This window comes from Bos indicus x Bos taurus, chromosome 11, assembly GCF_003369695.1.
Source record: "Bos indicus x Bos taurus breed Angus x Brahman F1 hybrid chromosome 11, Bos_hybrid_MaternalHap_v2.0, whole genome shotgun sequence".
In the NCBI taxonomy this organism is placed as follows: Eukaryota; Metazoa; Chordata; class Mammalia; order Artiodactyla; family Bovidae; genus Bos; species Bos indicus x Bos taurus.
The window spans coordinates 1,792,700-1,803,252 of record NC_040086.1 but is presented as its reverse complement, the minus strand read 5'-3'; the positions used below and the strand labels follow the sequence as shown (position 1 = coordinate 1,803,252).

At 50.0% G+C, this 10,553-nt stretch overlaps 1 long non-coding RNA gene across 1 annotated transcript; it reads left to right on the top strand.

The window, feature by feature from the left end:
• Nucleotides 1-2: 2 nt before the first annotated feature.
• LOC113900908 lies at nucleotides 3-728 on the top strand. Its single transcript, XR_003513259.1, has 2 exons — nucleotides 3-129; nucleotides 388-728. It is a non-coding gene; the product is annotated as an uncharacterized LOC113900908 (long non-coding RNA).
• The last annotated feature ends 9,825 nt before the right edge of the window (nucleotides 729-10,553 follow it).

Below are 10,553 nucleotides of genomic sequence, written 5' to 3'. Positions count from 1 at the left end.
CGCGCCCCAAGGGCCCTGCCCAGCGTCATAGGCGCAGCCCTGAAACACTCCAAGGTTTAGACTGGGGTTTGACTCCTGAGCCCCACGTCTGGGCGCTACCTTCCATCGGAAGCCGAATAAAGCCATTCGGTGAGGCGCTTTACACTCTTTGCAGGTGATCAGCATTTGTTAAGAATGATCACCATCAACAGTTGGCTCCCTAAACTCCGCAGGCACCGTGGCATCTCTTGGATCAGCATAGCGCAAACTGTTCTTAAGTTGGGGCTCTTTTATCTTTCTGCCGGGTGCGTTAATATGCATCCAAGTTCACCGTGGGACTAGTTCCCTGCCTTGCAGGGACTGCTGAGACCAGGTACGGTCACCCATGCCTTCTCCCTGTGCCCTCAGAGCCTGGAGCCTGGAACTCTGCACCACCCCGATCCGCACCACTCGGCGCTGGAACTGCTGGGCGATGGATTAAGGGCAATCACACCTGCCTTGAATCTTGGACCGTGGAGGGAGCCAGCACTGCTGAGGGCCTGCTAAGTGCCCAGCACCCCCTAGGCTCTTTGCCCACGTGACCTCATTTAATCTCAAGGAGCCTTTCCAGCGGGTGTCACCCCACCTCCAGGCTCAGAGTGGAGAAGGAACATGCCCAGGAGAGCAATTGGGCCTCTTGACTGGCGATGGCTGACAGTCCCCACTGCCTCTGTGTCCCTTGCATAAAACCCACACACTCGAAAACTGTATCTGTGAGTCTGCTTCTCTTTTATTATATTAGCTAGTTTGTTGTATAGTTTTAGATTTCATATATGAATATCACACAGCATTTGCCTTTCTCTGACATTTCATTTAGTCTGATGTCCTCCGAGTCCATCCATGTTACTACAAACGGCAAAAGGTTTTTCTTTTTTATGATTTAGTAGTATTTCATTGCGTATGTGTGTGTGTGTGTGTGTGTGTATCTCACATCTTCTTTATCCATTCATCTGTTGATGGACAGTTGGGTTGCTTCTATACCTTGGTGATTGAAAATAATGCTGCTATGAACATCGGGGTGCATGTACCTTTGCAGAGGAGTGGTTTGGTTTTCTCGGACATATACCCAGATGTGGAATTGCTGGGTCAGATGACAGTTCCAATTTTAGTATATTGAGAACCTCCATACTATTTTCCAAAGTGGCTGCATCATCAATTTACATTCCCACCAACAGTGTACGGGGGTTCTCTTTTCTTCACATCCTTGCCAACATGAATCGGAAGTATTAATATTGTTAAAGATTCAATACAACCCCTATGAAAATACTAATGACATTTTTTGCAGAACTAGAGCAAGTAATTTTGAAATGTGTACTAAAACACAAAAGACCCTGAATAACCAAAATAATCTTGAGAAAGAACAGAGCTGGAGGAATCACTCATCCTGACTTCAGACTATACTACAAAGCTAGTCATTAAAATAGTATGGTGCTGGCACAAAAACAGGCACACAGATCAATGGAACAGACTAGAGAGCCCAGAAACAAACCCATGCACTTACGGTTAATTAATCTGGGATGAAGGGAGCAAGAATATACAATGGAGAAAAGACAGTCTCTTCAGTAAGTGGTACTAGGAAAACTGGACAGCCACATATACAAGAATGAAGTTAGTACATTCTACTATACCACATACAAAACTCAAAAGGGATCAAAGACCTAAATGTAAGCCAAGAAACCATAAAACTCCTAGAGGAAAACATAGGCAGAACATTCTTTGAAAGAAATTGTAGCAGTAATTTTTTGGATCTGTCTCCTAAAGCAAAGGAAATAATAGCAAAAATAAACAAATGGGACCTAATTAAACTTGAAAGCTTTTGCCCAGCAAAGACAACCATGAAAGGCATGGCAACCATGACAAATGAAAAGGCAAACCACTCAATGAGAAAAATGTTTGCAGATGATAAAAGGAGTTAATATCCAACTTATCTAAACAGCTCCTATAACTCAACATAAAAAATACCCCAATTTAAAAATGGGTTGAAGAATTGAATATACATTTTTTCAAAGAGGAAATGGCCAACAGGCGCATGAAAAGATGCTCAACATAATCAGGGAAATGCAAATCAAAACCATGGTGAGGTCTCACCTCATACCTTCCAGAATGGCTATCACTGAAAAGAACACAACAAATGTTGGCAAGGGTGTGGATCCCTGCCTTTCTGAAGCTCGCCCTAGATCACAGGAGAGAGAGGTCAATCAAACACTGCATGATAAATGTGTAAAGGGTTTGGTGCTGGGAGGGAGTGCAGGCAGACTCAAGAGCACCCAGCAGCCTAGCCTGGCTTGGGCTCGGGGTCCAGGGAGCTTGTGGAGGAAGGGACCCTTGAGGGGGGAGCAGTGGTTACCTGGAGGGAGAAGGCAGCCTTCCCTACAGAGGAGCAGCAGGCACCCGGCCCTGGAGTTTGGTCAGGCCCTGCTCCTCATGCTGTGAGGTTGCAGGATAGATATGGGAATCCCTGAGGGGGTCAGAGCCACTCTGCTGGGGGAGCAGTGGGGAGACCTGTGGCATCCAGGGCAGAAGGAAACAGCACAGATGGGTTCTGGCAAAAGAAGACAGGGGAGTCTGAGGAGAGCCTGAGCAGGAAGGGGGAAACGGGTGTGCCAGGCCAAGCGAGAGGCATACATGGGTCCTGGAGGCCGGAAAGGGTCTGATTTCTGTGGGGAGCAGAGTGGCTCCTGGGGCAGAGCTGGAAAGGCCAAGGGCAGGCTGGACTCAGGCGGAAAGAAGCAAAATTTAAAGAGCATAAAGCACACCTCAAGCTGAGTCATTTCTCTCCTGTTCAGCCCTGAGACTGCTGCATGCTCGTGCTAAGTCGCTTCAGTCGTGTCCAACTCTCTGCAACCCCGTGGACTGTAGCTTCCCAGGTTCGTTTGTCCATGGGATTCTCCAGGCAAGAATACTAGATTGGATTGCCATGCCCTCCTCCAGGGATTTTCCCGAACCAGGGATCAAACCCATGTTTCTTATGTCTCTTGCATTGGCAATCGGGTTATTTACTGCTAGCATGACCTGGGAAATCCAGCCCTGAGACTAATCCGACTCAATCTCTCCACCCTGGAGAGGGGCAGGACCCTCACCTCTGCAGAAGAAGCTCACCCTCTGCCCCTCGAGTTGTGCCGGAATCTGGCCTAAGTCACCCAAAATATCAGGAAGCACTCGGTGCACAGGGAGGGCTGGGCCGGGGGCCCCCAGAGGCAGACTCACCCTCCAAACAGGTTGGGGCAGACCGGCTGCTTCCTGTTAAGCTTGTCCCTTCCAGGTTTCACTCAAATAGCCTTTGCCACACAGCATGCATTTCAGACTGTGAAGAATTGAGTAAACATTAGAATTTTGCAGGTGCATCCTGGAACAGCCTTGATCGCAGGCATTTTGCTCTCAGACTCACACTTCTACCTGGGCTTCCTCCTAAGGCCTCCCTGTGGAAACTGACCTCTTCTGGAGGACCAGTCACCCACTCCCAGAGAAACCACTCGACTGGGAAGCCTTTTGCCTCCCACCTACTGTGCTGGTGGGCCCTCTTTTGCTGTCTGTTCTCTGCATTTGTTTTCTCTTGGGAAAAATACACTTACTAATGTATATTAGTAAGGAAAGTTGTACTGATGCTACCACCCATCTCTTCCAAACCAAGGCAACTATTTTCACTCTGTACATTATTTTTAGTTTTATTTTGTAAGATACTGATTGATCGATTTAGCTGTTCAGGTCTTAGTTGCGGCACACAGGATCTTCAGGCTTCATTTTGGTGTGCGGATTCTTTCAGTTGTGGCCTGTGGGATCTAGTTCCCTGGCCAGAGGTTGAACCCTGGCCTGCTGACTTGGGAGGCGGAGTCTTGGCCACTAGACCACCAGCGAAGTCCCGCACATCACCTTTTAGGACTCGTGAAGAGGCAGACCTGAAACTCAGAGGCAGAAACTCACTGAGCTTCAGTTTCCACCTGGTGACCTGTTCATTCAGTCAGTCTCAAACACACCCTCCAAGCGCCACGCCCACGATGTCTGAGCACAGGTGACCAGGCTGAGGAGGGAGGGATTCGAGAGCCTGAGAGGTGGAGGGGGGCCCACTGTCCCTGGGAGCATCCCGTGTGGCAGCCATGAGGGCCTTTGCCAAGGCCAGTGTGAGTTCTCCAGGGAAGAGAGGGGAGTCCAGCAGGTGCCCATGTCTCTTTAGTCCTTGGAAGGCGTGGTCAGTGCCAAGAGCTTGGGACAAAAACAGGGGTCCAGGGACCAGCCCGTAGTTCTATGCTTTGGCATAGGGACCCTGGAGATCTGGGACAGCATAAAATCAGAAAACACAATAAAACCGTAAAACTTCAGCCAAGCAGATTATGAAACTCAGTGCAGAAGAACGGCATGTCCTTTTGAAGAGTAGCAGGAACTTGTTTTTTCAGCCCTTGCTTTTGTTGTTTAGTTGTTAAGTCATGTCCAGCTCTTTGTGAGCTGGACTGGAGCCCACCATGCCCCTCTGTCCATGGGGTTTCCCAGGCAAGAGTACTGGAGCAGGTTGCCATTTCCTCCTCCAGGGCATCTTCCCCACCCAGGGATCAAACCCACATCTCCTGCATTAGCAGGCAGATTCTTTACCACTGCTGCTGCTGCTGCTGCTGCTAAGTCGCTTCAGTCGTGTCCGACTCTGTGCGACCCCATAGACGGCAGCCCACCAGGCTCCCCCGTCCCTGGGATTCTCCAGGCAAGAACACTGGAGTGGGTTGCCATTTCCTTCTCCAATGTGGAAGCCTATGACCCTCACCTCTCAATACCTAGAATTTAACACAGTGCTTGCAGCATGGGAGGAGTGGTGACGGCTTGTTCAAGGACAGGGAGGGAGGGTGGGGAAGGGAAGGCAGTGAGAAAGGAGGGCAACATTACGCATGCCAGTGGGCTTCTGGGGAACCCAGGACCCTTCAGGGTCCACGGTGGCTGTGTCCCACTGGTCTCCTGGACTTGCCAGGAAGCATGTCCTTTGGGTAAGTTGATTTCTATCACTATAAACAGACCAGTTTTTGCAGCTCTGGGGCTTAAAAAAAAGAAAGGAAAGGCTCTTGGCTGCCCCACTGCTTGGTCCATGACTCAGAAGAGCAGAGCTCTTGTAAGGAATGGAGGGGAGCTGCCAGTGCTTCACCTGGGTGATCGAGACGGAGGCTCCAGAGAGCTGCACCCAGAGGTTTGCAGGACACAGCCTGGCTGCCCGGAGTGGATAGCACCTCAGCCCCTAGAAGGAGGCTGCAGCTCAGCTCTTTGAGGGCAGCAGGCCTGACTGTGTGGAGCTACCATTGCACCATGGGAGGTGTTTCAGACCCTGTAGCCTCACAGGCCCACCCCTCCTAGACAAAAGACTTTCTAGACCTCATCCATTTCCCAACCGTCAATCCCCTAGCCACATCACCCCTTGGGTCCGTCATCTCCTATAAATCCCTTAAACATCAGAGGGACCAGAGTCCTGGGATTACCAGATCCTCTGGGGCAAGATGTCACCTCCCCAGCTCCCCTGTCCCCACCTCTGGTTAGTTGATGGGAAGGAGCAACTCTGTGCGAAACCCATTCTTAAGAAGGCCTGTGACTATATCCACTCAGCACCCGGGCCCACAAGGGCTGTGTCTGCACTGTGGGATGCCATGCCATCTGTGCCGGAGAAGGACACTAGGCATCCACGTGCAGACTGAGGAGCCAGGAAAGCCCACCATTCAGAGATGAAATGGGGAGGCTGCCGGCCAGTACACTGCACGCAATCTTCTTTTAAGAAAATATCAATTTGTAAATATGTAGATAAATGATTCCCTCGTAGGACAGAAGCCACACTTTTCACAGTGGATCCCCCTGGGGGCAAGATTGATGGGTAAGGGAATGGGGAGGCTGAGGGGAGGAGAGAGATGTCAGTTTTTCATGAATAGTGGACATGAAACAGGGGACTTCCAAAGTGGCACAGTGGTAAAGAACCCGCCTGCAGTGCAGGAGACCTGGGTTCCATCCCTAGGTTGGGAAGATCCCCTGGAGGAGGAAATGCCAGCCCACTCAAGTGTTCTTGCTTGGAGAATCACATGGACAGAGGAGCCTGGTGGACTACAGTCCATGGTGTCGCAGAGTCGGACATGACTGAGCATGCATGCACGGACAAGGACCAGAGAGCTTGTCGTTGGAAATCCCATTCAGGAAAGCATCTTGGCTCCAGCCTGCTGACCTGGGGAGGCTCTGCATTCTGCCCCACCAGGAGCTGGTGCCTGCAGCCCAACCAGCTGGGGGTAGGAGACCATGAACCTCAGAGCTCCCCACTTTTGGAAACGCCATCTTCTTTCTCTCTGCCCTCACATGGTCCTGCCGTCTAGCAGGCAGGCTGGAAGTGTGGCTAGGCAGAGACAGCTGCGCCTCTGAGGCCGTGGGCAGGGAGCCATGGGGTCCCCGCTGATGAACAGCTCTGCTCTCTGCTTGCCTGGGCTGGTGTCGCAGTCCCCTTGTCCTGGGTTTCCTTCCTGCAAAAAGGACCTGATCATTCACATTACCATCCAGGAACCTGGTTGTTCTGAACTGTGGCCCCTGGCTTTCTCCTCTGCAGAGCATCTTCCACAAAAACAGCCACATACAGGCTCCACTGGTAGTCCAGTGGTTAAGAATCCATCTTGCAATTCAAGGGACACCGGTTCAATCCCTGCTCTGAAAAGATCCCACATGCCTTGGAGCAACTAAGCCGGTGTACCAGAGCTACTGAGGCCGTGCTCTAAAACCCTTGGGTCACAACTGCTGAGCCTGCATGCTGCAGCTACTGAAGCCTGCGTGCCTAGAGCCCATGTTCTGCAACAAGAGAAGGCACCTCAGTGAGAAACCCGTGCACTGCAACAAAGGGTAGCCCCGCTCACCACAGCTAGAGAAAGCCCGCGTGAGGCAAAGAAGACCCACCACAGTAAAAAAAAAAAAAAAAGGAAAAACAGCCGCATAGTGCGTCAGGGTTGCACCCCTAATTTTATCACAGTTACGGCCCTCTCTCTCGTCCCACCTTGAATATACAACAGGCATCTAACCAGACACCTTGGAGAACCCTCAGCTTGTTGAGAGTGAGTTTGGTATATCTGGGTTGAAAACCTCTTCTGTTTACTCACTGAGCAACTTCAGATGAACGACTTGATTTCTGGGTCTTGATTTGCTTGTCTATAGAATGAGAGTAATCCCCTCCCACAGGGATATTTGTGAATTAAATGAGATAATGGGTGTCGTGTGCCCTTTGTGGTGCCTGCCACGTGGTCACCTTCGGGACTTGGAAGCCCGAATGAACCATCGCTCACCAGAGTCCCCTGGGATGCGTCACTGTCACCGTGTGCCCTCTCACACACCTTCATTCTCAGCGGAGACGTCCTCTCCCTTACTGGACCCAGATTCCATTAGAGAACATTCTGGCTGTTACTCACATACCTGCAGCCCCACCCCTGTTCCTGGCTGTCACCTCCAGTGCCTGAGGCTGTTTTTGTCCCTTCCTCTTTCTGCAAGTGGGGGTTTCTGTACTCATCGCTTGGGAGACGCCAGCTGTGAATTCCTGTAACTCAGAAGATGCCAAAGCTATGGCAGTCCATCCACAACGACCCCGAGACCTAAACCAAAGGGTGATCCGTGGGCGTCACCACCGCCTAACTGTGTTCCTAAAAGGGGTCCTCCTGGCCTTGCAACCCCAGGGAAGGAAACAGGTTCAAAAAGAAACTAGAATTTTCATGAGCAAACAAAATTTCTCAGCCCAGGAGAAACCCACCCTTGATGGACGTGCTTCCCCCGCAGCTCACCCCGTGATGCCCACTGTGCTGTCAGCTGGCGTCTCATCAGGATGTGAACCAGGCGCTCTCCCCCGCCCCCAGGGCTGCAGTGGGCAGATCCTCCCTTCCCTCTCCCCACCACAGTCACCCAGCCAGCCTGCTGTGGACGTTCCACCCTTGGTGGCCTCCTGGGACTGTGGGGTGAGTGAGACCCAGCCAGCTCAGAAGTATGTACAGAGGCAGCAGCCCCTTCGGGCTCAGTCTGGGGTCAGCCTTGGTCACTGGGGTTCTGAGCAGCTGCCTTCAGCCCAGAAGGTTCTATTTCTCCCCCATGAAAAGCTCAGGCCTCGGGTCCAGCTCAGAGGGTCTGGGTTCTCTCCCCCTGCGCACACCTGCATCCAGCTAGTGTCTGAGTCCTGGCCCATGGAGGTGGTGAGGGTGTGACCACCCTCCCCTCTCCTAACCCCTGGGCTCCCCACCCCCGCGTTCTCCTCACGCTTTTCCTGCCCCCCCCGCCCCCCCCCCCATCTGCAGGAGCCCCTCCCTGCCCCCAGGCCCCTCCTCCTAACCAGCCCAGGCCCCGCCCAGTCACCATCTCTCTGTCCCTCGCCAGAGATCTATGGTAGCTCACACAGTTGGTGACACAGCGTGGGTGTGCACGGCCCTAGTTGTGCTAACCAGGAGGGATCAGCTCAGCTAATTTCCTGGGCTCACGATTCTACATACGTTCTATCATTAAAAGCCCAACAAAACTGCTACTTAGAAAACAATTTAAAAAATTGTGGTAAAATACACTTCACATAAAATTTGCCATCTTAACCATTTTTTGAGTGTGCAGTTCAGTGGTACTAAGTCCATTTACAAACTGCTGTTCCTTAACCTGCTGAGCAATAACTTCTCACCCCTCTTATCCCCAGCCCTTGGCAGCCACCATCAGACTTACTCTTTTTATGAAGTTGACTACTCTAAATGCCTCAAATCATATAACTCAAATGATACAGCATTTTGTCTTTTCGTGACTGGCTTATTTCACTTAGCATATTGTCCTTAAGGCTCATCCATGTTGTAGCTTGTGTCAGAATTTCCTTCCTTTTTAAAGGCTGAATAATATTTATTCCACTGTATGTGTTAATGTGTAGCACATTTTGTTTATCCTTAAATGAACACTTGGGTTGCTTCCTCATCTAGTGTCTGTGAAGAATGCTGCTATGAACAGGAGTGTACACTTATCTTCCCAAGACCCTGCTTTCAATTCTGATGTATACCTAGAAGTGGAATTGCTGGGTCATGTGGTCATTTTCATTCTGTTTGAGGAATCCACTATACTGTTTTTCTTGTAAAATAGGAAGACCCCCTGGAGAAGGAAATGGCAATCCACTCCAGCACTCTTGCCTGGAAAATCCCATGGACAGAAGAGCTTGATAGGCTATACTGTCCATGGTGTCGCAAAGAGTCGGACATGACTGAGTGACTTCACTTTCGCTTTGAACCATTTTACGTTCTATATTAGTTTTAATAGTTTTCTGGTGGCTTTTTTTTTTTTTGGTGGGATATTTAGGGTTTTCTACATGTAAGATCAGACTGTCTACAAACGAGACAATTTTACTTCCTCCTTTGCAGTTTGAATGCTTTTTGTTTCTACCTCTTGCCTAATGATCTTGCTAGAACTTCCAGTACTATGTTGAAGAGAAGTGGTGCAAGTGGGCACCTCACCTTGTTCCTGGTCTTAGAGGATACACCTTTAGCATCTCACACTGAGTATGATGTTCATCATGGATCTGTCATACGTGCTTTTATCATGTTGCCATAGTTTCCCTTCATTCCTAATTTGTCAAGTGTTCTTACCATGGAGGTTGTTGAATTTTGTCAAATACTTTTTCTGCATCAGTTGGGATGATCATATGGTTTTCTCCCTCTTTGTTTTGTTGATGTGGCTATTCTCCAGAGTACCAATCCTGTAACTTCCTGTCTTCAAGACCTAGCATTCTCAAACTCTTTAAATTTTGCCAAACTAGTAGGTCTGAGAAGGTATTTGTAGGTGGTTTTTTGTTTTTTTTTTTGTATTTTCAAGTATTAGTGCTGGGTCAGTTTTATCCTTTGGAATGTTTTTCCGCAGACTAGGACTTGCCTTTTGACTAACAGAAGCTTTTATTTATTTCTGGCTGTACTGAGACTTCGTGGCTGCTCGCCGGCTTTCTCTGTTTGCGGCGAGTGGGGGTTCCTCTTCGTTGTGCGGTGCTTGGGCTTCTCTTGCAGCAGAACCCAGGCTCTAGGCACATGCGGTTCAGTAGTCGTGATGCCCGGGCTCTAGAGCTCAGCTTCAATAGTTGCTCCGCGGGCTGCGGGCTCCTCCTGGACGAGGGATCGAACCTGTGTCCTCTGCATCGGCAGGCAGCGTCTCATCCACTGCACCACCCGGAAAGCCCAATTTGTTTGTTTTTAATGAAGTAGATAGACTTTCTCAGCCTTCTCCCTCATGGTTCATGTTTTCTGTGTTTCAAGAAACTCATCCCTATACTGATTATGGTTTTTCCTTTTTTCATTCAGGATTTTAATCCATGTAGAAGTGACGTGTATGCATGGTGAAGGTAGAGAGCCAATTTCCTCTTTCCGTAAGATGGGTTGCTGTCCCAGCCACACGCAGTGTGTTGTCTGGCCTGCCCCCACTGGTCTTGCACCTGCTTTTAGGTGGCTGTGATGTCTGGGACGTGTGCACAGGCCCTGGTAGTGATGGTTGCCTCCTGCGAGGTCAGCTGGGTGGTTGAGGGAGAGACGTGAAAAGAAACTTATTTTTCTCCATTC